The 27,152-nt window shown below is 48.8% G+C and overlaps 1 long non-coding RNA gene across 1 annotated transcript; it reads right to left on the bottom strand.

Moving 5' to 3' along the window:
- Positions 1-304: 304 nt before the first annotated feature.
- Positions 305-13,425, bottom strand: LOC123601680. Its single transcript, XR_006714237.1, has 2 exons — positions 13,051-13,425; positions 305-382 (listed from the first exon to the last, which is right to left on the bottom strand). It is a non-coding gene; the product is annotated as an uncharacterized LOC123601680 (long non-coding RNA).
- Between the last annotated feature and the right edge of the window lie 13,727 nt (positions 13,426-27,152).

The following is a 27,152-nucleotide window of genomic DNA, read 5'->3' as shown; positions in this document are numbered from 1 at the left end:
AATGTGAGCTTAATGGGCGACAGACATGCACGAGGTCCTCACAACCCAGGGAACTCCAAATGGCCTAAGAAGGGACCAAACCAAACAAGGGACTGGAGGAGACAAGAGACATTCCCACAGCAGCAAGGAACAAAGAGCGTCCCCACTCTCTGTGCCAACACCCTTCACCACCAGCACCAAAAACTAGGGTGTCTCACGCCTGGAGCCAAGCTAACTGACTCAAATCTGGCCGCTTCTACATTTGCATAATGGGTTCTGACATGTGGCTACCATTTAACGGTCACCAAATAAGACACAGGGTGGAGACCTTCCCACGAAGTAATATTTATTGTCTTTGGATCGCCATTGGCTAAAACCTCCTGAAATTTCACCAAACTCGGCTCTGTAAAACAAACAAAAAGGAACACCATTATGAATTACAATCTAACCAGGATCTCGGAACCTGCCCTTCCTTCGTATTTTCTAATTTTCATATAACTATTAGAACAGCACAGAGAAAGGGTGCTCTCAGAAACCATGCCATTTTGACACCGACCTGACAAAACTCAACTATTTATTTCACTTTATTCTATTTCTTATCTCAAACATACAGTTCCTTTTCCTCTAACAAAAATATCCCTCTTTCAAACAATCTGTGATGCAAAGTAAATAGAACACGGCACCAAAACAAATTCTTTCCTGCAAAATTTATGGTTCCTCTTCTGTTACCAGTTGCACATGTGACCAGCACCCAGGACAACCATTCTGTGCACAGCACAGACTACAAGTTCTCTAGAACCGCATTCAGCCCTCAACTGTGTGCAGGAAGACACGGTGTGCTTAATGCTGACATTAGCAGCAAATCAACTTTACTCTGTTTGTAAGGTTAAATAATTAGGAAGGAAAAGCTGACAGCATTCAACACCACAATGGGAGAAAAAATAAACCTAATTCTAGGTCTCAGGGTAATGCCTCAGAAGTGGTAACATTCGCTTGGCCCCCTAGCAAAATGTGCAGCACAACATTATGGCACTCCTTAACCTGGATCGGTGTATTTTTTTAAGTTTATTTATTTATTTTGAGAGAGAGACAGAGAGGGAGCAGCGGAGGGGCAGAGAGAGAGGGAGAGAGAATCTCAAGCAGGCTCCGCACTGTCAGCACAGAGCCTGATGCAGGGCTCAAACTCACGAAATTTTAGATCATGACCTGAGCTGAAACCAAGAGGCGAACACTTATTGACTGAGCCACCCAGGTAGGTGCCCCTGGCGTGTTTTATTTTTAGACCTGGGCAAATGTGTTTGCTGAATAGTCAACTCAGGGAGTAGGGCCCCTTCCTGAAGGCTCCTGGGTCCCCTCAACACAATTAACTCCTTTCAGGGTCAGAGAAAGGAGGTGGGGTTTTTTTGGTGGGGGAGGTTGGCAGGGGGAGGGGGTTGGTGTCTCTAGATGGGTGAAGCAGGAGGTCCTGAGTCCGGACAGGCTTGTCCCTGCACATCTGTGCAGTAGGGTCAGAAGGACAAGAGTGAAACCAAGGAGAATGTTTCCTTTCCACTGAGAGGCCTCTGCTGTTCTCATAAAGACCAAGTAGCCGCCTTCCCCTGCCATCATCCCGTTCCTAAACAGAGGGTGTCCAAAGGCAGGAAAACAACACAGAGATTAGGAGGTGGTGATTTTAAACTCCCAGCAGCCTGGAAGGACAGAACTAATAGGCTTGCCTCACTTTACGCCAGGATTCCTGCAGGCCCCGCTGTAAGGGGGCCACCCCATCCCCAACACACACACACACACACACACACACACACACACACACACACACACACCAGGGAAGCCTGCAGAGAGGGATGACTGGACTTGAGAGGCAAGAGGAAAGGAAGGCCTCTGATCTACCCTCCCAGGTATCTTTCCCTCCCTCTGGCAACTGTCATTTGCATGAATGAAGACTGGGGTCAATTTGTACCTGGGAGAGAACAAAGCAGGAAATAAAGGGGCTGTCACTCACTCAAGTCTGAAGCTTCTCAAGTCACACTAAAGGGAGTGTCCTGTTCCCACCTTCAGAATGAGGGATTTGCTCTCAATCCTCCCCACCCCCACTTCCTGGCACTTGCCAAGGATCTTGCCCTCACTTAACCTGTTTCTCCCGTGCCTCTTTCTGGTCTCCAACGGGACTGTATTTGTATTTTTAACTAATTGTTTTTTACATAATTTTTAATGTTTATTTATTTTTGAGAGAGGGAGAGAGAGCGTGAGCAGGGGAGGGGCAGAGAGAGAGAGAGGGAGACACAGAATCTGAAGCAGATTCTAGACTCTGAGCTGTCAGCACAGAGCCCAGTGCGGGGCTTGAACTCACAGACCCTGAGATCATGACCTGAGCCGAAGTCGGACACTTAACTGACTGAGCCACCCAGGAGCCCCCACATAATTTTTAAAGTATTATTGTTACTTATACCCGGTGGTAAGAAAAAAAAGACCTAAATAACGAAAAGAGAAGGAAGTCTCCCTCCCACCTCAGAGCCCCTAGGATCCCACTGGCTGGTCCCAGGGATGTCACTTTCAAGATTTCTCCCACATCTCCAGAAGTCAGGCCCCACAGTTTCATGCCACTGGTGGCCCCCTTCCCCAGGCTCCAACCCCAGCAACATCCCTGGGGGTACAACTTGTGCCTGGCCTTAGGCTAGGACTCTGCAAAATGGATTCTCAACAAACGCACTCAACAAAGAGAAGAAGCTGGCGTTGAACAGATTCCAGAAGGTGAAGGGTTATAAAACCCCTTGCCTATACAAAGAAGCACAAAAAAAACAAAAAACAAAAAACAAAAAAAACAAAAAACACTGGAAGGATATAGGCTAACATACTACATGAGAGAGCTACTTAGTAGGATGATAGATGATTTGTATTTTCAAGGCTTTTCTCTGCTTTCCAAGTTCCACATAAATGAAGTATTTTTAAAATCAGAAGTAAGGGGCGCCTGGGTGGCGCAGTCGGTTAAGCGTCCGACTTCAGCCAGGTCACGATCTCGCGGTCCGTGAGTTTGAGCCCCGCGTCGGGCTCTGGGCTGATGGCTCGGAGCCTGGAGCCTGTTTCCGATTCTGTGTCTCCCTCTCTCTCTGCCCCTCCCCCGTTCATGCTCTGTCTCTCTCTGTCCCAAAAATAAATAAACGTTGAAAAAAATAAAATAAAATAAAATAAAATCACAAGTAAGTCACATTCACACACGCAAGCACATGCGTGTCTGTCTCCCCACCCCAGCCTGGTAGATCCATCATTTTCGGTGCATTTTGTTTTTATTCCATGTAGTACAGGAACCTCCTAACTTGCATTTCTAAAGTGCTTTACAGTTTATAAAGTACTTTCAAAACCACAAAAGTTTCCAGGACTCAATGATGCTCCTAGGACTTTCTGCTTCCTGATAACTCTACCCAGAGCTCTCCGAGAAACTAAGACCCACTGACCCGTCCTCACCTTCGTCCCTCGTCCGTACCCCCACCCCCACCCCAACCAGCCGCTCTGCAGGGGGCAGACCTGAAGGCCCTCTGCAAGGTGCTTCGCGGCTCCAACCGAACACGTCCACAGACATGGTGCACACGGGTAGGAGGGCGGGGAGCCTTCTTCTCACGGATGAGAACCAGCAGCATCAGTGGCTTGCTTGGCGTGCCGCGGCTCCCCAGCCGGGAGGTGACCAAATGCTGCGTACTGGCAGAGCTCTGGCAGCGATAAGCCATCTGGCAAGGAACAGGATTCTAAAACCCAGAGATGGGCTTTGGATGGCGGTCCAACTAATTTACATCTACTCTCCCTGTTTGCACAATGTCATTCACGCATCACAGACATTTTTAGAGCAACGTACAAGCATCTATGTGTCCCTATTTCATTTAACCCCCTGAGGCATACTATCATATCTCATCTTACAAGTGAGAAATCTGGAGCTCAGAGATGAGTTCAGTCACCCAGAGCTGTTTTCCGGCTAAGTCCCCCCACCCATTCTACGGCCCTCCAGGGACCCCGCACACCAAGTCCCTACCCCAGAGGGTCCAGAGTACCTTTCCTTTCATGTGCACAGATGCCATTACCCAAAAAAAGTCCCAGGCTTCTGCCTCTTTCTATATGATAGTGATGGTAAGTTCACCTGTAGGGTCAGCTGCCTGGGTTCAAATCCTGACTCTAACACGTAATAGCTCTGTGACCTTGAGCAAACTACTTAAACTGTTTCAAGCAAATTACTTACTTATGGGGTCCAAATCCCAAATCCTAAGCTCTTCCCATGCTGCCTTCTGACCCGCAGTGGGTGCAGTGAGCTTGCACTGAGGCTGTCTGGTTTTTTGCGGGGGGTTGGGGTTTTTTGTTTGTTTGTTTTCTTTGCAACGGGCAGCATGTCTGCACCACGTTGGGGTGCAGCCTGACCCATCACCCCATGGAGGAAGTCAATCAATCTCTCCAGGCCTCAGTTTCCTCATCAATACCACCTGTTCCTCTTCTTCTGTCCCCAGAGTTGCCTTGAGCATAAGAAAAGGCAAGTCACTGCAAAGAGCATCCAGTGCTCGCCTGGTGTGTCCCAGCTTGGAATCCTTTGCACCACAAGCAGGAAGAAGCACCAAGAAGGAATCCACAGCCCACAGCCTTGCTCAAACCACGTGTGTGACATTCAGGTCAGTTCAAGCCACTCAAGACCTCCAATCCAGCCAGCCTAGCTTCCGTTGGAAGCCACAACGCAGTGGCTGCAAAAGCAAACAGACCTGTCTGCTGGTGGATCCCAGTCTGGAGAGGCACGGAGTGCGGTGGGAAGGGTGGAGCCTGCCTCCCCACAGACTAGCTGGGGGATCCTACACAAATCATCCTCCCATTATTTTTTAAATTTAGTTATAACCAGCTCCACCCACCAAGTATTTACGGTGGCTTAGAATAATGCAAACAACACAAAAGAATAAAATAAACAGTCAAGGGAGGCAGGCCAAGAGAAAATAAGCACCGGGAAAATAATAAAGTCAGCAGTAAGATCGGCACATAGAAAGGTATACCACCTCGTCCCTTTCTGCAGAACTGTCAAGATGGGCCACACATCAGGCTCTCGGGTGCTTAGTAACCAAAACCAAAGGGAAACATGATCAGCCACGAGATTCTCAGTGCACAGAACATGAAAACAAACCACTTGTTCTGGAGCCACTCATCTCTCCCTGCCTGATTCAGAGCCTCAGAGGAACTTCTTCACCGGCCCGTCATGAAGGGACACAACGGAAGAACAACACAGCCTTTAACACCCCCTCCTCGGACCCTAATATCTCTTCCAGCTCCTCACTGACCACCTCCTCTTGCAGTTCAAAGGCACGGGCCGAAAAGAACAATCCAGCCAAAGTGGGCAAGGTCTCTTCTCCCTTAGAGTCTGGTGCTTAATCTGTAAAATGGTCCATCTGCCTGGCCAGGTTGATGTGACGGTTCAACAGGAAAATGTGTGAGAACTCACATGCCTGACACACAGTAAGTGCCCCCCAAAGGTCAGTTCACTGCTTCTGCGAGAATGTAAATTCCCCCCGCCCCGGGGCGGTGGGGGGCAGGAGAGGAGGGGCTCTTGGTCTGAATCGAGGTCATGATGTATCCCAGGTACCTAGAATGGTCACTAGTACATAGTAAGTACTCAGTAAATATTTGCTGAAAGAACGAATGAATTTCCTGCAGCAGGTTCTCAAACACACTAGTCTCGCAGGATACTTCCAAAAAGGGAGAGAAACAGGAGGTGAGACAAAAATCTGCAGTAAAAGGGTGCCTGGGTGGCTCAGTCAGCTAAGTGTCCGACTCTGGGTTTCGGCTCAGGTCACGATCTCACGGTTTCATGGGTTCAGGCCCCGCGTTGGGCTCCACCTGCTTGGGATTCTCTGTCTTCCTCTCTCTCTGCCCCTTCCCCACTCGCTCTGTCTCTGTCTCTGTCTCTTTCAAAATAAACTTTTAAAAATAATAAAATAAAAATCTGGAGTAAATAAGGTCTTTCTACTCCCTCATAAGCATACTAAAGGTTCTAAGAAGTCCTGCAAGAAAGACATCTGTTTGATTTGGTTTAGCCCACAGTTCAAATTTGCTTGACCACAAATGCCTTTTTTCTCTCAGGAGATAGACCCACAAGTGTTCTCACAACCCTAGGGGGACTCTAACTGATCCTAAGATGGAAAGGGGGACACTCCAGAGATAAGAGACCATCCCATCACAGCTGAGGAACAAAGAACATACCCACTGTCCATGGCAACCCCCTCCACCACCACCACCTATTAACTGTGGAATACATCATTGTTTTCTGTTTTTGCTTTCTTTTAATCAAACGGATCCCTCAGACCTAAACAGCCCCCTTCGTCTGGACACACGGACACTCTGGCTGCCTCTGAACATTCCAGAACCCACTTGCTCAACCTGACTTCAGCAAGACTAACCCCCGGCCTCCTGGCTCAGGGCCACCTGCATGCAGAGAAACACCCAGAAGTCAAAGCACAGTCCCAGAGACTAGGCTGGGAGGGGTCCTCGCCACCCCCAGGGAGGACGGCCCTTCCTCTGAAGAAGACTGGGTAGGAGGGATCTGGGTGTATGTCCAAGTTAGGCCTCCAGAATCCCGGAGTCCCTGGGTGGCCACCTGCAGGGTACGTCACATGCTTCTGTTCAGCTCACTAAGCCGAGAGGCCGCCTGGCAACAGTGAGGTCCCCTCGCTGACACCCTCACCGACACTCTCGCTGCCTGCCTCCCCAGGCTGGTGCCAGCACCCCAGCTCCCAGGGAGCCAGAAGGGCAAGAGGTCAGGCCATCCGAATGACTAGCATCCCCTCCCCCACATGAACCAAGGCTCCCCTGGGCACACCGCAGGGCTTGCCAGGCAGGAAATGATTAACAAGTGTTTACTGAGCACTTCCAGGCAGCAGAGGGCTGCTCCCAGCCTCTGCCCCCCCCCTCACCCCACAGGTCCTGGTGCACAGGCACTCGTCTATGAAGCAGCTGTCAAGCTGACGAGTACCAAGTACTGGCTCAGGCCTCCAAACCAGAACACTGGCCTTGACCTCAGACCCCTGCACGCATGGACTCCAGGCCTGCTGTCCACACCTAACGCGGGCCTCCACAGCACCAGATTCTTGGTCCTCCTAGTTCTAAGGCCTAGTCCCTGTGTCTGGAAGAAATGACAGTGGCCCCAACGGAGTTAAAAATCACGTGTCATTCACCTTCTGCCCCGTGGGGCTCAACATCTTGAAAGCAACCTTGAAATTCTCAGCAGCCACTGTCTGCGGGCCCCTGAGTTAGATGCTGGGGAGAGGAAGACAGATGAGACCCACGAGCCCTCTTCTCCCAAGGCCCCCTCTGGATGTGTCTCTGCCTTCCCAGCTGCCCCCCCCCCCCCCCCCCCGAGTCTGCTAGCCTTCTTCCTGCTGCCAGGAACAGCCTCCCTAAGGGCTGTATCTGCTGTTACAAGAGGCAGAGCAATTGCCCCTCCCTTCCCCCACCCGACGGGAGGTCCTGGTATACGGGGACCTCACCCTCCATCCCCACCCCCCTGCTACTCAGCACAGGGCTTGGCACACAGCAGGCGGCAAGAGGAACCTGCTGAACGAACAGGGGTGGCACTCAACATTTTGGTTGGCTAGGCCTCCTGACAACGCTTCCCAGATGCCAACCTTGAAAACACCTGTGTCAGGACTGTGGGTTTTTGTTTTGTTTTGTTTTGGTTTTTTTTTCTTTTTTTTTTTAATTCAATTAACGCCACTTAGAGAGAGGGTGTGGATCAAAACAAGCAGAATTAGGAGGTTGTCACTGACAGAGCCTTCACAAAAGAAAAAATGAGAAGACTGGGACACTCACCCCAGGAATACCCACCCGTGCCCCCATGCGGCTCTAGCCCAGTCTAGACTCATGTGACCCCCCCCCCAAGGAGCCACCCAAATGCACAAGAAGGGAAACTGCTACACCATTCGGTCCAGCTGGCAGAGCTGATGTAACTCTTCCCTACTGCCCTTTTCAGTGCTCTCTCCCCTTCCACAGGTATTAAAAATAGTAATAGCAATAAATTTTAAAAAACTGGAAATCAGTTCATTTACTACTTTTCCATGTGGAGGAAAGAATCCTGCGGGCTTTGCAGTCTCTCTGATCCAAATTCAAATCCTGGCGTGCGATCTCCCTGCCCCTATGACCTTGGCAGGTCACCAGACCCCTTGAGTGTCAGTTTCCACATCCGCAACGTGAGAAACCCCACCACAGCCTCGCCTCCAGATGGTGGCGAGGGCCGGTGAAATCAAGCGAGCAAGAGCCCCGCACGGCATTGGGGGCCAGTCCGGGGACTAACACGCGGTCCATCCCTTCCCCTTCGCCAGCGGCTCTCCAGAGCTGGGCCCAAACCGAGGCAACAAGCACAGTAGACAGAACCCCGCCCCCTCCTCTGGATCCTGACTCCACCCACCACGCCCAGCCGTGTGGCCTCAGAGGAAGTAGCTGACCTCCGTGCCTCAGTTTCCTCATCTGCAACAGGAAGGAACACTACCCCCACCTCGAGGGCTCTAGTGCTCAGAACAGGACCTGGCACGTAGGAAGCACCCAACATGCGCACCAGCCACTTGCGCTAACCCCGTATCTGACAGTTAATATTGCTCTTCATGTTACAAAAGACTTTCCGTGCTTTATCTCCCTGGATCCTCCCACCCCCTCCTGGAGACAGGCGGGGGTGGGTGTCGGTGGGAGAACTACACCCAGCCAACAATAGAGATGGGTGTTATCTGGCCCCAACAGTGTTTTGTTTGGTTAATTTGAGTCAATATTTTTTTAAAGCAGGAAATTTAACATTAAAAACTCTTTCCAGCTTTTCTTGAAAAAAGAATCAGAATAACCGACAACTCTGGGTTCCCGAGGGTTACACTCCCGGGTCCAACACCAGTTGCATGGCCTTTGGGCAAGCTATTTAACCTCTCTGCCTGTCAGGTACCTCAATTCCTTTTTTTTTTTTTTTTTTTTTAAGATTCTGTTTTTAAGTAATCTCTACACCCAACATGGGGCTCAAACCCTCAACCCAGACAGAGATCACGAGTCACATGCCCTAACTGACTGAACCAGCCAGGTACCTCAGATACCTCAACTCTTCAGTAAGGATTAGAAATTGGAGATACTTCACCAGGTTGGAGTGAGGATTAAGTGGGTTTTGCAAAGCACGAAAAAAAACTGCCTGCATGGACAGTGGTGCACAACACTGAGAATACGCACAATGCCACTAAATTTTACGCCCAGAAATGGCTAAGATGCTAAGTGTTATGCTGTAGCTATATTACTACAGTTAAAACAAACAAACAAACAAACAAAAAGCACACAGTGCCTAACACATTTAAAACTAATGTGCTGGGGCACCCAGGTGGCTCAGTCGGTTAAGCGTCCGACTCTATTCCCGTTCAGGTCATGATCTCACAGTTCATGGAATCGAGTTCCTGCTTGGGATTCTCTCTCCCTCTCTCACTGCCCCTCCCCCCACACATACTCATGCTCTCTCTCTCTCAAAATAAATAAACTTAAAAAATGTTCTAATTTTGGGGCGCCTGGGTGGCGCAGTCGGTTAAGCGTCCGACTTCAGCCAGGTCACGATCTCGCGGTCCGTGAGTTCGAGCCCCGCATCAGGCTCTGGGCTGATGGCTCAGAGCCTGGAGCCTGTTTCCGATTCTGTGTCTCCCTCTCTCTCTGCCCCTCCCCCGTTCATGCTCTGTCTCTCTCTGTCCCAAAAATAAATAAACGTTGAAAAAAAAAAAATGTTCTAATTTTAAAAGGTGGGGGAGGGGGCATTCCCCTTTAAACAGGGCACGTTGTCTTAGCCTGCCAGAGTCCCCACTACTCCCTACTGCCTCATTAACGCCAATCACACATGTGTGGCACATCACATTCTGAGCCGCACCCCTGCTCTAAACACTAAATGAGAACCCTGTGTGTAAAAGCACTTGGAACACTCATAAGCATTACTCCCTTTCCTAATGTCACTCCCCTTAAGATCGCCAGTCTAGAAAGTGGTAAGGCCCAAAAAGAACCCAGGCTGCCTTCTGCCTCCACGTCCAGTTCTTGTCTTACGTCAACACAATGCCAGCAGCCTTATGTACGTATATCATCACCGCACAGGCTTGGCCTTGATGGGTCTCTCTCATAAACACACACAGCCCCAAACTACAGAAGGTAGCAAGACTGATCAAGCCTTATGGGTTAAATGTCTTACAGTGTGGCAACTCCCGCGTGACAAGGAACACTGAAAGTCAGATGGCACCTGTGTGAATCTCTGCTGTGCTCGGTGGTCTGGCCCCTGAACAGGCAGTAGTGACCCCCGCCTCCCTGTGCCCTGCCCACCTCCTAGAACAATGCTCCCACCCTGCTCGCCAAGCCCCACACTGTATTTAAAGACCCAATTCAAGGCCAGCTCTTCAATTCCTTCAACAAACATTTACTGAGCACCCACTGGGTACCAGGCCCTGTGACATGGTGCCCTTGGGGAAGTTAGTCTATTTAGGGAGATTACAAAAAAAAAAAAAAACAAGAGTTACTTCACCCTAAGGGCCTGGTGACAAAAAAAAGGGCACGGCACACTAGAGAATCTGCAAAGAACGTGGTGTGTGTGGCGAGCCCAGAGAGTGCGTGCGTCCAGAATCCAGAAGGCCCGGGGAGCTCTGATGTGCTTGAAGCAGCAGGTAACGTGGTGTGGTCTGAGCACGCGGCCACAGGGCACTGCCTCCACTGGGGGGGTCCAAGACGGAAGGCATGAAGCCCTGTCCCAGGCATCCCATTCACCTCTCACAACAACCCAGAGGTAAGGTACCATGCCCACATTACAAATGAGAAGCCTGAGTCGAGAAAAGTCCATTCACTTGCCTAAGAGCACACAGCAACGACGTGGCAGAGCCCAGCCTTGGCCCAAGTCAGCCTAACTAGCCTTTCAAACCTCGTACTGTAGAGCATACTCACATGGCCATGCAAAACACATTTTTGAGTTTGAAGCCTCATCCATAGTTTTGCCCAACTGGGTTTAGACTTTTGTCACTTTGTAGTCCACATCTCGAAATGTCTCATATTATGAACATCGTTTCCTATCGTTGAGCATTGTCAAGCCTCACTGACGGTAGTAGTTTAGCAATCTCCCACCTCTTAACATTTAGAGTGTTTCCGACCAATGGCTTCTTGTTTTTCTTCTAATGACCAGCCCACACAAAGTTCATCTCTCTGTGTTCTCAAGGGGGAAACTCTGCACCTCAGATATCAGCCATTGTGTGACTTATCTTGGATGACGATGAGTAAGACCATGACTTTCAACGTTATATCAGCAAGTTTTATTATAGAAGGAAACTTACGCTCGTTCTTTCCCAACCCACCTCCCAAACACGGCCTCCCAGCTTTACCAACCATCAGGTCATTTGGTTACTGGGTTAGTTTCTCTATTTGAGGTAAATGCAATAAATGGGAGGGGCAGGGAGGGGCCACCCAGCAGCCAACGCCTCTGGGTGAGCTAAGCATGCTCCCCCTCCCCTCAAATGGCCAGAAAACAGCAGAGGCGCCAAAATCCAGCAGACACACATCAGAATTCAACCCCCAAAGACCAAGTCCATATCCACTAGAAACAGGTCAAAGATAGGTATGGTCCCTGAATCCCCACTGTGCTCACTATTCAAAGTTTAATGTCAGTTCAGGGTCATGGAGCCAGGAAACTGGATTCACCCTGTAACTAGCTGTGTGGTCTTAGCCAAGTGACTTCCCTTCTCTGGGCCTCAGTTTCATCCTCTGCAAAGTGAAAGGTTTGGATCAAATGATCCTTAAGGTCCCTTCTGCTCTGAACGAGACCCTCGGAGTTGACCCATTTTATAAATGAACGGTGACTATACGACGTGATGCAAACTCTTAAGTGCAGCCCCAACAACAGCTGCTGCCTGGAGACAAGACAGCAGCAACACACAAAGGAAGGATCTCACAAGTATGTCCCCTCAGGTCCTCACAAGTCAGGATAAAGAAGAACACATCAGATCGCTCCCCCATGGGGGGAAGGGGTAGGAGTCTGACTTACGCGAAGAAAAAAATCACCTGACTTGCATCCCATAAGCCTGGCTTCTCATAGGAAGACTAATGTGCTTGTCACACTTAAAAAAAAAAAAAAAAATTAAGTGACTGATTCATAAAAACCCAGCAAAATACTGGAGTCAGAACAAGAGCAAGTCATTGCAACGCAAATCCAAAGGAGAGGTTTCTGTCTTTATTTTCTAACGGACAACGACAAGCTTTTCACAAAACTCAGGCAAGCTGAAAGTCACTGATAAAGGGGACAGTCGGCCCTGCCACTTGAACAGAGACAGGCCCAGATAGGAGAGGCCACCCAAGTGAGCTCTAAGACCCAGGAAAGCCTCACTGTTTTAAGGTGATGCCTGGCCAGAATATGGGAGGGATGTGCTAAGGGAGGCTGTTGATGCTGTAGATGGGTCAACACCGGACTCTTCCAGATCACAAAGGCTGAGATTCAAATACTAGGAAAAATCAATAGTCTCTGGATTACGAGCAGCTCATTAGCCTCTGTGTAGGTGCTTTCACAGGATTCGGAATCCCCAGATGGACAGGGATGTCCTCCCAGACCAGCTGGCTACCTCCTCCTGCACCTGCCCGCACCTGTTGCGCATCCCTCCTTGCCTCCCACGTCATCGGCTCTGCATTTCTAACAGGTTCTGTTACAACCTCTTCCTCGCTCTCCTCTTCTCCTCCTCCCTTTTCCCCTCCCTCCCTTATTTATACCAGCCTTGCAGGAGGCAGGAGGCTGGGAGAAGAGCCCCAGCTTCCAGGAGAGGAAGGTGATGCTCAAAGGAGACAAGATCAGCCCAAGGTCACAAAGATTGTGCCAAGAATCCAACACAGTCCGGTAACTCCAAGTTGGTGTTCTTTCTACTGCCATATCTATGTACCAAGGCCCACCAATGCTACCTCAGAAACACCTCCCCTCACTCCCACAGCGCACTCACACCGGTGCACGCACACACGTAGACACACACACACAATTCTGTCCAGCTTACTGCCAGTTCCACAGCACTGCCCGGCCTCCCCTCCCAGCGAGGCCACTGCAATCACCTGGTCTCCCGGGAGCAGAAGCATGCTAACGTGCTAAGAGCGGGACATTTCCTGGTTGTGCAGCTTACTTAATTTCACTGAGTCTGAGTACCCTCACCTGTAAAAAAAAAGGGGGAAATAACAGACCCTGCCTTGTAGGGTTATTTGAAAGAAATGAAGCACATAACGTCTGCCCCAGACTGGCCTGGTAACAGCAAATGCGTGCACGGGCCTCCCCACAGCCCACTCTGCCCTCAGGCTCCAAATACACTCCCCACTTCAGAATCGTCCCACGTTGAAAACATATGTCCACACAAAACGTGTACACAAATGTTCACGAAAACTTGACTAACGGGGCTCCTGGATGGCTCAGTCAGTTGACCATTTGACTCTTGATTTTGGCTCAGGTCATGATCTCACAGTTCGTGGGATCGAGCCCTGCATCGGGATCCACACTGACAGCTTGGAGCCCGCTTGGGACCTCTCCCTCCTCTCTCTCTATCCCTCCCCAACTCATGCATGCAAACACGTCTTGCCTCTACCTCTCTCTCTCTCTCAAAAATAAATAGACTTAACAAAAAAAAAAAAAAAAAAAGGAAGCAGTGGGGCACCCGGGTGGCTCAGTCAGTTAAGCGCCCAATTTCAGTTCAGGTCGTGATCTCGTGGTCCGTGGGTTCGAGCCCTGAATCAGGCTCTGTACTGACAGTTCAAAACTTGGAGTCTGCTTCAGATTCTGTGTCTCCCTTTCTGCCCCTCAAATGTCCACCCCCTCATGAAAGGAGAAGTAAAACATGATGCATCCCTATGACGGAACACTATTCAGCCATAAAAAGGAACAAGGATGGATCTTGAAAACCATGCCGCGTAGAATAAGCCAGATACAAGAGGTCAAATGTTGTATGATTCCACTTACATGAAAAACGCAGAAGAGGCAAATTAGAAACAGAAAGCAAATTAAGTGGTTGCCAGGAGCTGCGGGGAGGGGAGTTGGGAATGACTGCTAATAATGGGTGGGGTTTCTTTCTGGGGGTGATGAAAATCTTCTGGAACTAGGTAACGGTGATGGCTACATGCCTAAACAACTGAATTGAACATTTTATAAAGAATGAATTTTATAGTATGTGAATTATATCTCAATAAAACTGTTATTTTTTTAATGTTTTTATTTTATTTTTCAGAGAGAGAGAGGGAGAGAGTGACAGAGTGTGAATGGGGAAGGGGCAGAGAGAGAGGGAGACACAGGATCCGAAGCAGGCTCCAGGCTCTGAGCTGTCAGCACAGAGCCCAAGGCGGGGCTTGAAACCACAAGCTATGAGATCATGACCTGAGCCGAAGTCAGATGCTCAACCAACTGAGCCACCCAGGCGCCCCAAAGCTGTTATTTTTTTAATTGCCATTAAAAAAATCTAACAAAACAATAAAATGATTAATATGTAAAGTCGGAAAAGAGGAGCGCCTGGGTAGCTCAGTCGGTTAAGCGTCTGACTCTTGGTTTTGGCTCAAGTCATGATCTCACGGTTCATGAGTTCAAGCCCCGCGTCGGGCTCCACGCTGACGGTATGGAACCTGCTTGGGATTCTCTCTCTCTCTCTCTCTCTCTCTCTCTCTCTGCTTCTCCCGTGCAGTCTCTCTCTCAAAATAAATAAATAAACTTAAAAAAAAATCTGAAAAGGGGGGCACCTGTCTGGCTCAGAGAGTTGGTGTGACTCTTGATCTCGGGGTTGTGAGTTCGAGCCCCATATTGGGTATAGAGATTACTTAAACAAATAAACTTAAAAAAAAAGAAAAACTTTAAAATTAATTAGTTAATAAATCTGGAAAGAAAATCCTCCCCCAGTACCTCATCCTCTACGAGACAGAGTCTAAATCATGCAGTCATTTAAGATCTCCCAGTCCAGTCCCAGCCTCCCGGGGCACAAACTCTGAATTTGCCATTTGTCACACACACACACACACACACACACACACACACTACCCAGAATGACACTGCAGGCCCGAGCTGCCAACGCTCACCCCCAAAGAACAACTGAGGTTATTCGTGCGGCCTTACTCGTGTCTCAACTCCTGGCTGTTACCCTGGCAACGTACGCAGCTTGCAACAATCACCAGGCAGCCCACCTTATCTCTCCAATGAAACCAGAACCTCCTAAAGGAAAGGATCCGGGGGTGCCCTGGTGGCTCAGTTAAGCGGCCGACTTCGGGCTCAGGTCATGATCTCGCGGTTTGTGGATTTGAGCTCCGCATTGGGCTCTGTGCTGACAGCTCAGAGCCTGGAGCCTGCTTCGGATTCTGTCTCCCTCTCTCTGCTCCTCCCCCATTCTGTGTCTCTCTCAAAAACAAACAAACTTTTTTTTAAAGTGAGGGGGGGAAAAAAAAAAAAGGAAAGGCTCTGGACCGCCAGTTTGCCTCCCCACCCCTCAGGCCGCTGTTATGTCACTACCAACAGCAGGATCCCCCTGCCTTCGGTGTGCTAAATCCTTGATAACATGAATATCTTAATCCTGACCTCAGCTCTCCTTGATGGGCACTATCACACGAATTTACAGGTGGGGAAACAAGCAGGCAGGTAATGGAGGAGGGCTAAGGAGGAAGCTAATCAAGGTCGAGGTGCAAGCAGCAAACCTGAGATTTGGAAGTTAACTTTGTCTTCCCACACGTCTGAGATGTAATCGCCAAGAGGCCAGATATCTAGTAGGTGCCGGGTAATATTTCAATCTGCAACGTCCATCCAACCATCGCATAACTTGAGTTTAACACTACTTATTGGAGAGCAGGCACCCCTAACATCAGCTCTAAAAATGAAATCAATACACTGGGACACCTGGGTGGCTCAGTCAGTTAAGCATCCTACTTCGGCTCAGGGTCATGATCTCGCGGTTTGAGAGTTCGAGCCCCCATCAGGCTCTGTGCTGACAGCTCAGAGCCTGGAGCCTGCTTCAGATTCTCTCTCTCTCTCTCTCTCTCTCTCTCTCTCTCTTTCTCTGCTCCTCCCCCACTCACACTCTGTCTCTCTCTCTCTCTCTCTCTCAAAAATAAATAAACATTAAAAAAGATTTTTTTAATGAAATAAATACACCGGATTGATTTTGCAGTCAGGTAAGTAAGAATACACAATTCAGCCCAACTGGCGGCTGACGGCACTTAGAATTTTTCTAGGTACCCACAGACAAGTGGAGACTGCAGTATAAGACACAGTGACTTGACATTTTCTCTCAGTATAAAAAAAAAAAAAAAAACCTAATGATTTTTTTTTTTTTAAAGATCACATAAAAAAACAGGTTCTACGGGAGTCACACATAGTCCAAAAGCCATGCGAGGCAGCCACCACACGGCCCAGGTCTGCAAATGCAAATATTAAATTTAAAATCTGTTTGTAAAAACAGAGAACATCCAGCGCCGGGGTGGGCATAACGAAACAGGCAGCCTCATCCATTCCAATGGCACTGGAAGAGACGCACTCCTTCCAGAAAGTCGTTTGGCGAGGGTCGTCAAAGATCACAGAGGTGCCTGGAAATGAATCTAGAGAAATAATTTCCATTTCACCGAAAATGCTGTACATGTGAAAAAATTCATCCCTGCACTACTTGTAATAGTGAAAATCTGGTTGCCGCTTAAACATCTAAGTAGGAGAAAGTGTAAGTGAATTCCAGAACATCCACTCCCTGTAGCATCCTGCAGCTCTTCAAAATTATGTCCCTATCGTCCATGTATCACCGTGGAAAAAAACGTTTTCTTCGTTTAGCTGTTTGGCATTAAAGAATCTGAAACTGTCTCTGCTCTGGGATCACAATTAATTTAGATAACAAACCACCTGGAATAAATCGTAGCCGTAACTACTTTGGAATTATAGTTCTGTGATGCGAGGCAATATGTGGCTTTTTTTCCTCCCTTTCTCTAGTTTCTAAAGTCCTTTTAATCTTGTTGTGCCACTCTTATATAATGAAGAAAAAAGTAAAAAATTAAACAACGCATTTTGGAACCGGTTGATCTCATGCTAACACAGAGGCTTGCCCGCCCCAAAATAAAGCACCCACTGGAAATGGGGTGTGGGCCATTCCTTCTTCTGTTTATCCTAACAGGGCAAATCCTCCCAGAAAATGCCCCAGCAAGGTGACTCTCAACCCAGGCCTGTCCCGATCATAAATCTACGACTCCAATTAAAGTGATCACAGCCCAGCAAAGGGCCTGGGTAACCGGGCACATTAAATGGAGGGTTGATGAGCTGAGGCGACAGGACCAAGAATTATGGTTTTGTTTCATTGATCACGGTCACAATGCTTGCTTGGCACAAAAACAGGCACTCGATAGGTCTTGGAGGCAGAAATTTCTAGGTGGGAAAATGCACTGTTCACCCACGCTCTGTGAGCACCAGAGCCCAATACACCCTGAACCCCCGGGGCCTGCAAGGTGTGAGCCCTGAGGTCCCATCAACAGAAACCGGGTCTGGAAGTGAACACCTCTGACAGACAGGAAATGGGTCCTTTTGTCACCCAGTTGAGAACAAAAACGACAAGAAAGTTTAAATGTCACCGTAGGAGTAAAGGCCAAACGAAGAGGGAGGGGAAACAAATGTTAACTGAGCCTCTCTACACCACCACCTGTGCTGGGGCCATTGGACAAGATTTCATAAACTCCTAACAGGCTGACTCTAGAACCACACTGCCAAAGCTTGAACCTGGTTCCTTGACTGATTAGCTATGTGACCTCGGGCTGGTGGCTTAACCTCTCTGTGCCTCACTTTTCGCTCCTGTCAAATGACAGCAAGAAGAGAACCACCTCATCAGGTGGTTGTGAGGATACACTCCGTCGAAACGGATAAGGCACTCAGCACAGTGCCTGGCACACAGAAAGCATTCAGACGGTGCCAGCTAATCAGTAGGACTGTGATTCCATTTTGCAGACAAGAAAGACGGGGCCTCAGAGAGGTTCAGAAATTTCCCAAGATCACATAGCTAATAAGAGGCAGTGCTGGGTGGGGACTTCAAAATCTGTATTCTTTTTGGGGCACCTGGCTGGCTCAGTCCGTAGAGCCTATGACTATTGATCTTGGGGTCATAAGTTTGAGCCCGGCGTTGGGCACAGAGATTACTCTTTTTAAAAATCTGTACTCTTTTCACAGAAGCAAGCTAACCCCCCTCACCCTGAGGATTTCTATGGTTCACATTTAGGGCTGTCACGGCAAAAGATAAAAATATTACGAGGGGCGCCTGGGCGGCTCAGTTGGTTAAGCATCTGACTCCTGATTTGGGCTCAGGTCATGATCTCGAGGTTCATGAGTTCGAGCCCTGTGTCCGACTCCTCGCTTGGCGGCTCAGGGCCTGCCTGGGATTCTCTCTCTCCTTCTCTCTGCCCCTCCCCTGCTCAATCTCTCTCTCTCTCTCTCTCTCTCGCAAAATAAATAAACTTTTCTTAAAAAGATTAACATATCATGAAATAACTAGAAATAATATGGGACTAGGAGGCAGTAAGCCTGGATTCCAGGTAATCGTAACTTGGGGAAATACTGGCTTTGTGCCCTTTCAATTCATCCCTTCAACAAACATCTTTCTGAAGCAGGCTCTGCTTGAGGCACGAGGGACAGAGCAGAGAACCGTACAGACAGGGTTCCTCCCTCCTGAAGTCCAGACTCCAGGGGGTGGGCAAACGGAAACCGTGAACCAATGACAGAGTTTGAGGCGGTGGTAAGGGCAGAGGAGATGAGGCAGGACAACGGGAGAGAAGGGTCTGAGGAGAACAGCCAGGAGGCCGTGGTTCATGGTGCATCAAGTGCCCCTTGAGGGTGACAGTGGGGTGGGGTCCAGCATCCACAGCACGGCTGTGACTGGGGTTGGTAAAAAGGGGTGGGGGGGGATGAGGGGAGGTGAGAGGGAAGGGAGGGGTCTGCTCACATCCAGATCCACGGTCCAGGCCACCACTGGGGTTGATACTAAGTGAGACATGAAGCCACAGAGGGTTTCAGGCAGGGGCGTAATGTGACTTTGTGGGACGAGAAGACTCTCGGGGTGAAAGAAAAAGAGCCTCGCGTAGGGCTGGCACTTCATAAAGGATCTTTCTTCCTGGGTTTCCCTGTCCTTGTGTTACTAATCCTCTGTAACCCTAGACAATCGTGTCCTTTCTGGGCCTCTGTTTCCAAAAAACTTAAAAAAAAAAAGTGGTCTCAGTAGTTGTCAGCCCTGGCCATACATTAACATCATGTGAGGAGTTGGAAGAAAGACAACAGCACCAGGGATGCTCACCCATCCAGATACTCAAAACCCACGACTCGGGAGTGCGGGCCTCCAATCGAGATCTCCTAAAAGCTCCCCAGGAGGAGCCACGGCTCAGAAGGGCCCACGTCGAGCGGCTTCGAAGGCCTTCTTCCCCCTCAATGGTGTAAGTACTAACTGGGAGAAGTGCCCAAAAACAGAACGTGCTGCCTTCTGGGACAGCAAGTTCCTCTTTGCTGAGCACAGTCAAACAAAGATCACTTTCTCAGAGATGAAACTCAAGAACCAGACACCAAAGACACCTTTTCCAAAGAGATTTTTGTGGTTTGAAGACTTGCTGGGTGACCCTCCAGTGAGCAAGTCTTAAGCCTCGGAGGGCAAGGGCAAATAAAACAGCAGGTACGCAGCCCCTTGCCTTTCTTGTGGCCACGGCAGACATCACTAATCGATCCCAGCACACTCTCCTGCTGAGCTAGCCCAACCCAAGTGGTCTAACACTCCCTTCCACACGCAGGACCCTGAGCAGCCACTATCAGTCACTTGAAGATGGACACAAACTGGAACCCATTTGTCTTCCCTGGCCTAATGTCCCCAGAGGTCCTTTCTCACTCTGACGTTTCCTTGAGGGGCTGATCCTTTTTATCTTCTTACTAGTAATGATTAACTACCAAGTTGCATGGCAATGAGCTCAGCTGGTCCGAGGCCAGACTGTGAGATCACACGTTCCATCCCTGAGGGCAGGTTTTGCTTTATTCCCTGACTCTCAGACTCTTTGTCCTCCCCAGGTGGCATCCTGCCCCAGGCAGCTGCACCCCCAAACAGGGCCTGAGACAGACTCCGGGGCCAGCCAGGGCTGTTCCTGGAAAGGCTCATCAAAGTGATCACCAGTGCTATCACTGATAGTTCTAACAATAATCAGGACAGCAGCTGGCATTTGTGGGACACTCTCTGTATGCCAGGCACCATACATTTTCTTGTGGAATCTTGATCACAATCGTCTGAAGCATTTATTATCCCCATTTGGCACATGAGAAAATTCGGGCCTTTAAAAGCACTGTGCTGCTGTTGGTCACAAAGCAGTGGAAGCGAGATCATGAACAGCCGCATCCCTGGCCCTGGGCAAGTCCCTTCATCTCTTGGTGCCTCCCTTCTAAAATGGACAAGGTCATTTGAAGGATGAAGTGGGGTCCAGCACACAGGGTATGAGAGCACTGAGGACATCTCAGAATAACTGGCTGGAATCTGGGTAAACGAAAATGGAGCCCCAGGGGCGCCTGAGTGGCTCAGTCGGTTGAGTGTCCGCCTTCGACTCAGGTCATGAATTCATGGTTCATGAGTTTGAGCCCCGCGTCGGGCTCTGTGCTGACAGCTCAGAGCCTGGAGCCTGCTTCCGATTCTGTGTCTCCCTCTCTCTCTCTGCCGCTCTCCTGCTCACATTCTGTCTCACTCTCTCTCAAAAATAAATAAAACATTTTCAAAAATTTAATTTGCTTATTACATACATATTTGAGTGAAGATGTCCAGGGGGCAAGTAGATATGAGCCAGGCAGCCAGAGGTAGAGGTCAGATTTAGAGTTAAATGTTAGGGAATTAATGAGGGGATGGATATCTTCTTTTAAAATTTTTTATTGTGGGGCGCCTGGGTGGCTCAGTTGGTTGAGCGTCCGACTTCAGCTCAGGTCATGATCTCACGGTCTGTGAGTTCCAGTCCCACGTCGGGCTCTGTGTTGACAGCTCAGAGCCTAGAGCCTGGAGCCTGCTTCCGATTCTGTGTCTCCCTCTCTCTCCGCCCCTCCCCCACTTGCACTCTGTCTCTCTCTCTCTCTCTCTCAAAAATAAAATAAACACATAAAAAATTTTTTTTTAAATAAACATTTAAAAAAAATTTTTTTTAATTTAAGAAAATGGCGCCCCAGACAACAGTATGTCCAGACCAGGTCTGACCAGCACTGAGCTGGGGGCACATGTTCGCCTTCACAAAGTGACGTTTTCCTGAAAAGCTGGTGCACAGCGAGTGTTCAGAAAGCCAACCCTCCTCGCTGCTGGCTGGCAGCACCATCAAGTTCAAGTGGGTTTCCTGGGTTCCTCCTCCAGCTCATTCCTGCAGGTCTCCCTGCCTCGGCTGGGACAGCCCTGGGGCCTCTCTAAACACTCTAGAAGCTGAAAACTGCTCCGGGGAGCTAGTGGGAGGGGGAACTTGGCAGCCAATCTCTTTGTCACGGGATCTCGCTTTGACTGGGTCTATCTCTTGTGTGGAACTTGGCGCGTTTGGGCCCTTCCCTCAACTTCACATCCCCAACAGCAGACCTTGGCCCCACACATACCGCATTAACACTGGCTTCCTTTCCCACCCTGGAGAGGAGGAGAATAATGTCAGTTATCCCCATTTTGCAGAGGAGGAAACTGAGGCTGCGAACACAGGGAGAAATGTTGCATGGGAATCAACGCCCGGGTGCCAAGACCCCTAGGGCAGTGCTTGCTCTGCCACAGCATCCCTAAAACAAGCAGGGAGTCAGATGTGAAGCCTCTCTTGAGCAACCTGGCTGTCTGTCGCATCCGTAAACACTGTGCTTAGCTTATAGCTACTGTCTCACTGGGAAGAGGAAGTCGGTTACCGACAGCGTCACATGGAAAATGGAAGAAGGGCCGGTCCCCACTACTGAGACTGCCAGGTGCAGGCAATCTATACCTTTCCTTCCCAACAGGCATTGCCTAAAGCAGTGGCTCTCAACCAGGATGCTTTCCCCCTCGGGGGACATCTGGCAGTGTCTGGAGACATTTTTCATTACCACAAGTGGAGGGGGTGGGGGTTCTGGCATCGAGCAGAGGCAGGGATGCCACTGAACATCCTACCGCGCGCAGGACAGTCCCTAAAACAACTAACGGGGCCCCAAGGATCCATAGTGCTGAGGCTGAAAAATCCTGGGCTAAAGGAAAAGAAGTCCCCACCCACCCTCACCCCAACCACAGTGTTGGACAGTTGCAAAGCCTAAAGACCAGACTCCAGGGGCGAGCAAAGGCTAAGTGCTATGTGCACGTCTCCCAAAAGAAATCAAGACTGCTGGCCAACTCAGTGGTCAGGCAGAGGCTGAGGGTCTGAGTCTTACCCCTCCCCCAGTACGTCTCTCCTCCCTTTTTGAATGTTTAATTTGTGTGCTATACAATTCTCTGTGATACATATTTATTTTACATCCTTCCTGTAACAACCTTAGAGCGGAGTCACATTATCACCACTATTTTATAGTTGAGAAAACTGAGGCACGGAAAGGTTTGAGCATAACCAAAGTGAAACAAGGAATTCCCATCCAGGCATCTGGCTCCAAAGCCAGGTTTTAACCCCTGCACTATACTCGGTCCCATGAACGAGCCCAGAGTGAGACTATCAACAGAGGTGACTTCACGTTGTCTAATGTCCACAATCACAGGAACAGACTCCCAGCAACCAGATACCAGGAAGCTAAATTCGAGGTTATCAATGATTTTAGAGAAGCCCCGATCTGAGCTATGAAAACCATTTCAGAATCAAGTCTAAACTCTAATGAGAACGCGGGATCAGAGAACAAGGAAAGAGGGGGTTTCAGGGAAAGTAGTTTGCAGGATGAGATGAGCTGGAGAAATGGGTCGAGGCATGAAGTCAGAAGATGGGCATTTGGTGATGAGGCCAAGCTACAAGCAGCAGGTGTATTGTGACATAAGAGAGATGAGCTAGGCTGGCAAGCTCTAGATCTGAAAGATGTGGCTAGTGCTTCGTAAATGGTTCCCGGAGGATGAATTTAATAAACTGGGATGGCCCCGCCAGCAGGGAGAAATGGCAAGCAGGACCATTATTCGCCTACAGGAAAGGCTCACTTGGTTGTATGTGATCTCATGCGCACGCGCACACATGCTCTCCTGCTGTAGCTTAACTAACATTATTCTTTCCTAGAGACAGTTATGGTTCAGAGTCTAGCAGGGCAATCCTCAGACAGGCCAACACGTCTTAAGGAAGAGCTCTTATGCCTACATCTCCTACAGTTTCTCTTCAGGCAGTAGGATTTGGTGCCACTTTAGATAACAACACTCCCAGGCATCAAGGTTCATAAAAGTTGAACACCTTCAGGGGCACCTAGGTGGCTCCGTCGGTTAAGCCTCTGACTCTTGATTTCGGTTCGGGTCACGATCTCACAGTCTCATGGATTCAAGCACATCACAGAGCCTGCTTGGATTCTCTCTCTCCTCTCTCTCTCTCCCTCTTTCTCCCTCTCTCCCCCTCTCAAAGGAAAAGTTGAACACCTTCAGAGAAGTTCTCCTCCAACCTTGGGCACATGGCAACCGCATCCCCGGGAGACACTGTGTTAATAGAGAGGGGTATATCGGATGTGGAAAATTAAGTACCTACTGAACACCATAAACTGGACGGGGTGCCTTATACACCTTCCCCAATTATCCCTAATAACTCATGGCCTGGCAACCACTGTCACTTTCCAGATGACACAACGGGTTCCAAGAAGCATAAGCACCTGGGGAGACAGCAGGGGCGCAAGGTGTAGGACAAGAGCGTGGATTTGGATCCACGCTTCTGCTGATACCAAAGGCCGTGCTCCTCTTCTTACGGGACACTCTGAAGCCAGGTCACCCATGCCCAAATTCAGCTTCTACAAAACCCAAATACATTCACAACAGGAAGGCCAAGACATGTCATTCATTTGATTGGAGCCAAGGCCCCAAAGTTTCAGGAAGCCTTTATCACATATCTATAGCAAAGATACCCTTATCTTTTGTGGCTTTTGGAAGCATTTTAATCCTGCCACAGCATGACTCTAGGCAACACCCTTCCCACAGAAGATGGCCTTGCTACCTTTGGGAATGGCCCTCAAGTCCAGCTGTCCATCCAGGAGTCTCAGACATGGCCTCGCTCATGTAGGTAATACTGTCTGGCTCCCCTCTTGTGCTCCCAAAGAAGCCCACAGCTAGCTGGTTGAGATGTGTGGCCACGAACCAGATCGTAACTCTCCGGGCCTCAGTTTCCCTCCCTGGACCCACATCATAGGATTACACAATAGGTAAAATGTGCTAACAGTAATCCACAATATTCAACCTGTGGTAGCTGCTATTGTTATTTTTATTATCTCAATTCATCCGAAGACAATCATCAGAGATGGGTTCAGAGATTTAATCACAGAATCATCTGAATAGTGTTGATTGTGGCAAAAAAAAAAAAAAAAAAAAAAAAAATGTTAAAAAAAACACACTAGAAGATTAATCACAGGAGAAATGAGATCCAGGACCTCTGTATAATGCAGGATGCAACAGCTGAGGTTACACAAGAGAACATCTACTGGCAGGGGAAAATGTTTGCCACACATTGTCACTGCTTCACAAACTGCCACAAACTGCCCCCGAGAACCCAGAAGAGAGTGGACTCACACCCCCAGGAACTGGAGATGTCTTTGTGGTCTCTTGCATTCACCAAAAACATTCTGGATGCGTATTTGGTATCTAATCTATACTGTGTCCCTATTTGTTTCAAAACACTTTCCACTGAGTAACAGTGACCCTCCAGGAGAAAGCCTCATGTTTATGCTGTAGATTTCTAGGGTCCCCCTAGGGATGCTTCTGCCCCCGGTCCTGACACACATATAGACACGAAAAATGAAAGTCACAAAACACGTGTGGCAGGTAGTCCTATTTTAGGATGGAAGGGGAGGGGGGAGAGAAAGAGAGAGGAAGGAAGGAAGGAAGGAAGGAAGGAAGGAAGGAAGGAAGGAAGGAAGGAAGGAAGGAAGGAGAAAATATAAATAAAGACAAGGATCACCCATCAAAATAGTTTAGGAAGTGGAGATTACAGGTAATTTTGCTTTCTTCTTTTATTTATCTATTATCTCCAATTTGTATATATTAAAAACAACAACAACCCGTACTAACTTACGTCAGAACTGAACCAACCAGCTCTGGATCAGGACCCTCGAGCCAACTGGGGGCTACGGGCCCCCAGAGGATCAGCATGAGAGGAGTGAGGCCAGCACAACCTGGAGGTAAACATTCTGGGCTGGAAGGCCAGGCAGGGCCAAGGGTGAGTCCCCCACTACCCACCAGCTGGGTGATGATCCCTCAGAACATCAGACCACCTGAGACTCCCAAGTTCTCTCCCAAAGCACACAACACAAGAGGCAGTGTCAGCTCTCTACCTAACCCCTGAACCAAAGAACACAAAGCATCGCCAAAGGCTTGTTCTACACAAGTGTTCTTCAGAAGTGGTCCCTCTGAAGTTTCCAGAAGGGCAGCTACTTAAGAGTAGGCCTCCTCAGCTTTCAGTGGACCTGCTCCCTTCCTATGCACCTCCCTGGAAGCTGGTCCTTCCTGTACCGGCCACTGCAAGACAGTCTTCAGCTACATATGGGGGCACTTACAATGCATAACTGGGGACTTCACACTGGTGTTCCATTGTCTCTGGAAACAGAAGCCACCTTCACCCCCACATCTTCTGCCGCTCAATCCCCTATGATAGTAGCTTCCAGTTTTTTTTGGACAATGCCTAAAGCCACAATAAGAAATTAATTTTCAGGGCGCCTGGCTGGCTCAGTAGGTAGAGCATGCGGCTCTTGATCTCGGGGTTGTGAGTTCGAGCCCCACCTGGGGTGTGGAGATCACTTAAAGATAAAATCTTAACGGGGCGCCTGAGTGGTTCTGTCGGTTGAGCATCTGATTTCAGTTCAGGTCATGATCTCACGGTATGTGAGTTCGAGCCCCACGTCAGGCTCTGTGATGATAACTCAGAGCCTGGAGTCTGCTTCGGATTCTGTGTCTCCTCTCTCTCTGCCCCTCCCCTGCTTGTGCTCTGTCTCCCTCTGTCTTTCAAAAATAAATAAATAAATGTAAATTTAAAAATTTAAAAAAAAATAAATAAAAATAAATAAATAAAATCTTAAAAAAAGAAAAGAAAAAGAAATCCACTTTCTGTGTAATTCAGTACGAAGACACACAAAGTCTACATAACTGAAACAAGTTTCACGACACAATACTTACCTTTTCTACGTGCGGTAAACCCTGATATTTTCTAGCCCATCGCTTTCTCATGCCGCTCATAACTTAAATTGGTTTTATGACCCACAGATGTAAACACGCTGTTTTACAGCAGATACATCTATGTTTTGGTTTTCCAAACTTCTACAAATGTTCTGGATTATATTAGGGGGAATCATATGCAATTACCAACATTCAAAGGACCAGAAACAGTCATTTCATATGGTTCAACCTAATAAGTATGTATGAACCAAACCAGGGGACTCAGCCGCCCAATTCGCCTCTTGTAAGCTAATTATATATTTGACTGGCTTTTACAACTAGGCTACACTACACCACACTACACTACAACTAGGCTACATCTGTGCAAAGACAGATGCCACCTGGGTTGGACAAGCCACCTAGGGACAGACCGAGCCACGACATAAATTACAATGACAAACTCACAGGAATGTTTCGAGGGTTGAATGAGCTCATATATGCCAAAGGGCTTTCTAAACTATAAGGTAAAAACAATTTTTAAGTCTTTTTAAGTACTAAATTATGCCCGTACCTCAACAAATTACGATAATAAAACAACAGCCAACATCTTTTGAAGGTTTATTTCATGCTAAGAACTTGTTACTTGGATCCAGTCAGTCTTCCACCACAACTCTATTTGGTAGGTATCTTTGCTGTCCCCATTTTCCCGATGAGAACAAGGGAGGCTCCGGGCATCAGAATTGTTGGCCCAAGGTCACCTGGCTGGGAATCGGAGGAGTCCGGTCTGTCTGACTCCAAAGCCAGTGCACTAAGCTCTGGGTAGCAATCTCCCTGCATACCCACAACCACCTCCCCGCAGCTCCCCTTCTCCAGGCCTTGGGGACAGGACCATCAGCCTGGTCCACTCTCCGTGGGGAAGAGAGAACTCCCATG

The sequence above is a fragment of the Leopardus geoffroyi genome, chromosome D1 (genome assembly GCF_018350155.1).
Source record: "Leopardus geoffroyi isolate Oge1 chromosome D1, O.geoffroyi_Oge1_pat1.0, whole genome shotgun sequence".
NCBI classification, from domain to species: domain Eukaryota; kingdom Metazoa; phylum Chordata; class Mammalia; order Carnivora; family Felidae; genus Leopardus; species Leopardus geoffroyi.
The sequence above is the reverse complement of the archived record's forward strand: the minus strand, read 5'-3'. Positions and strand labels throughout refer to the sequence as shown.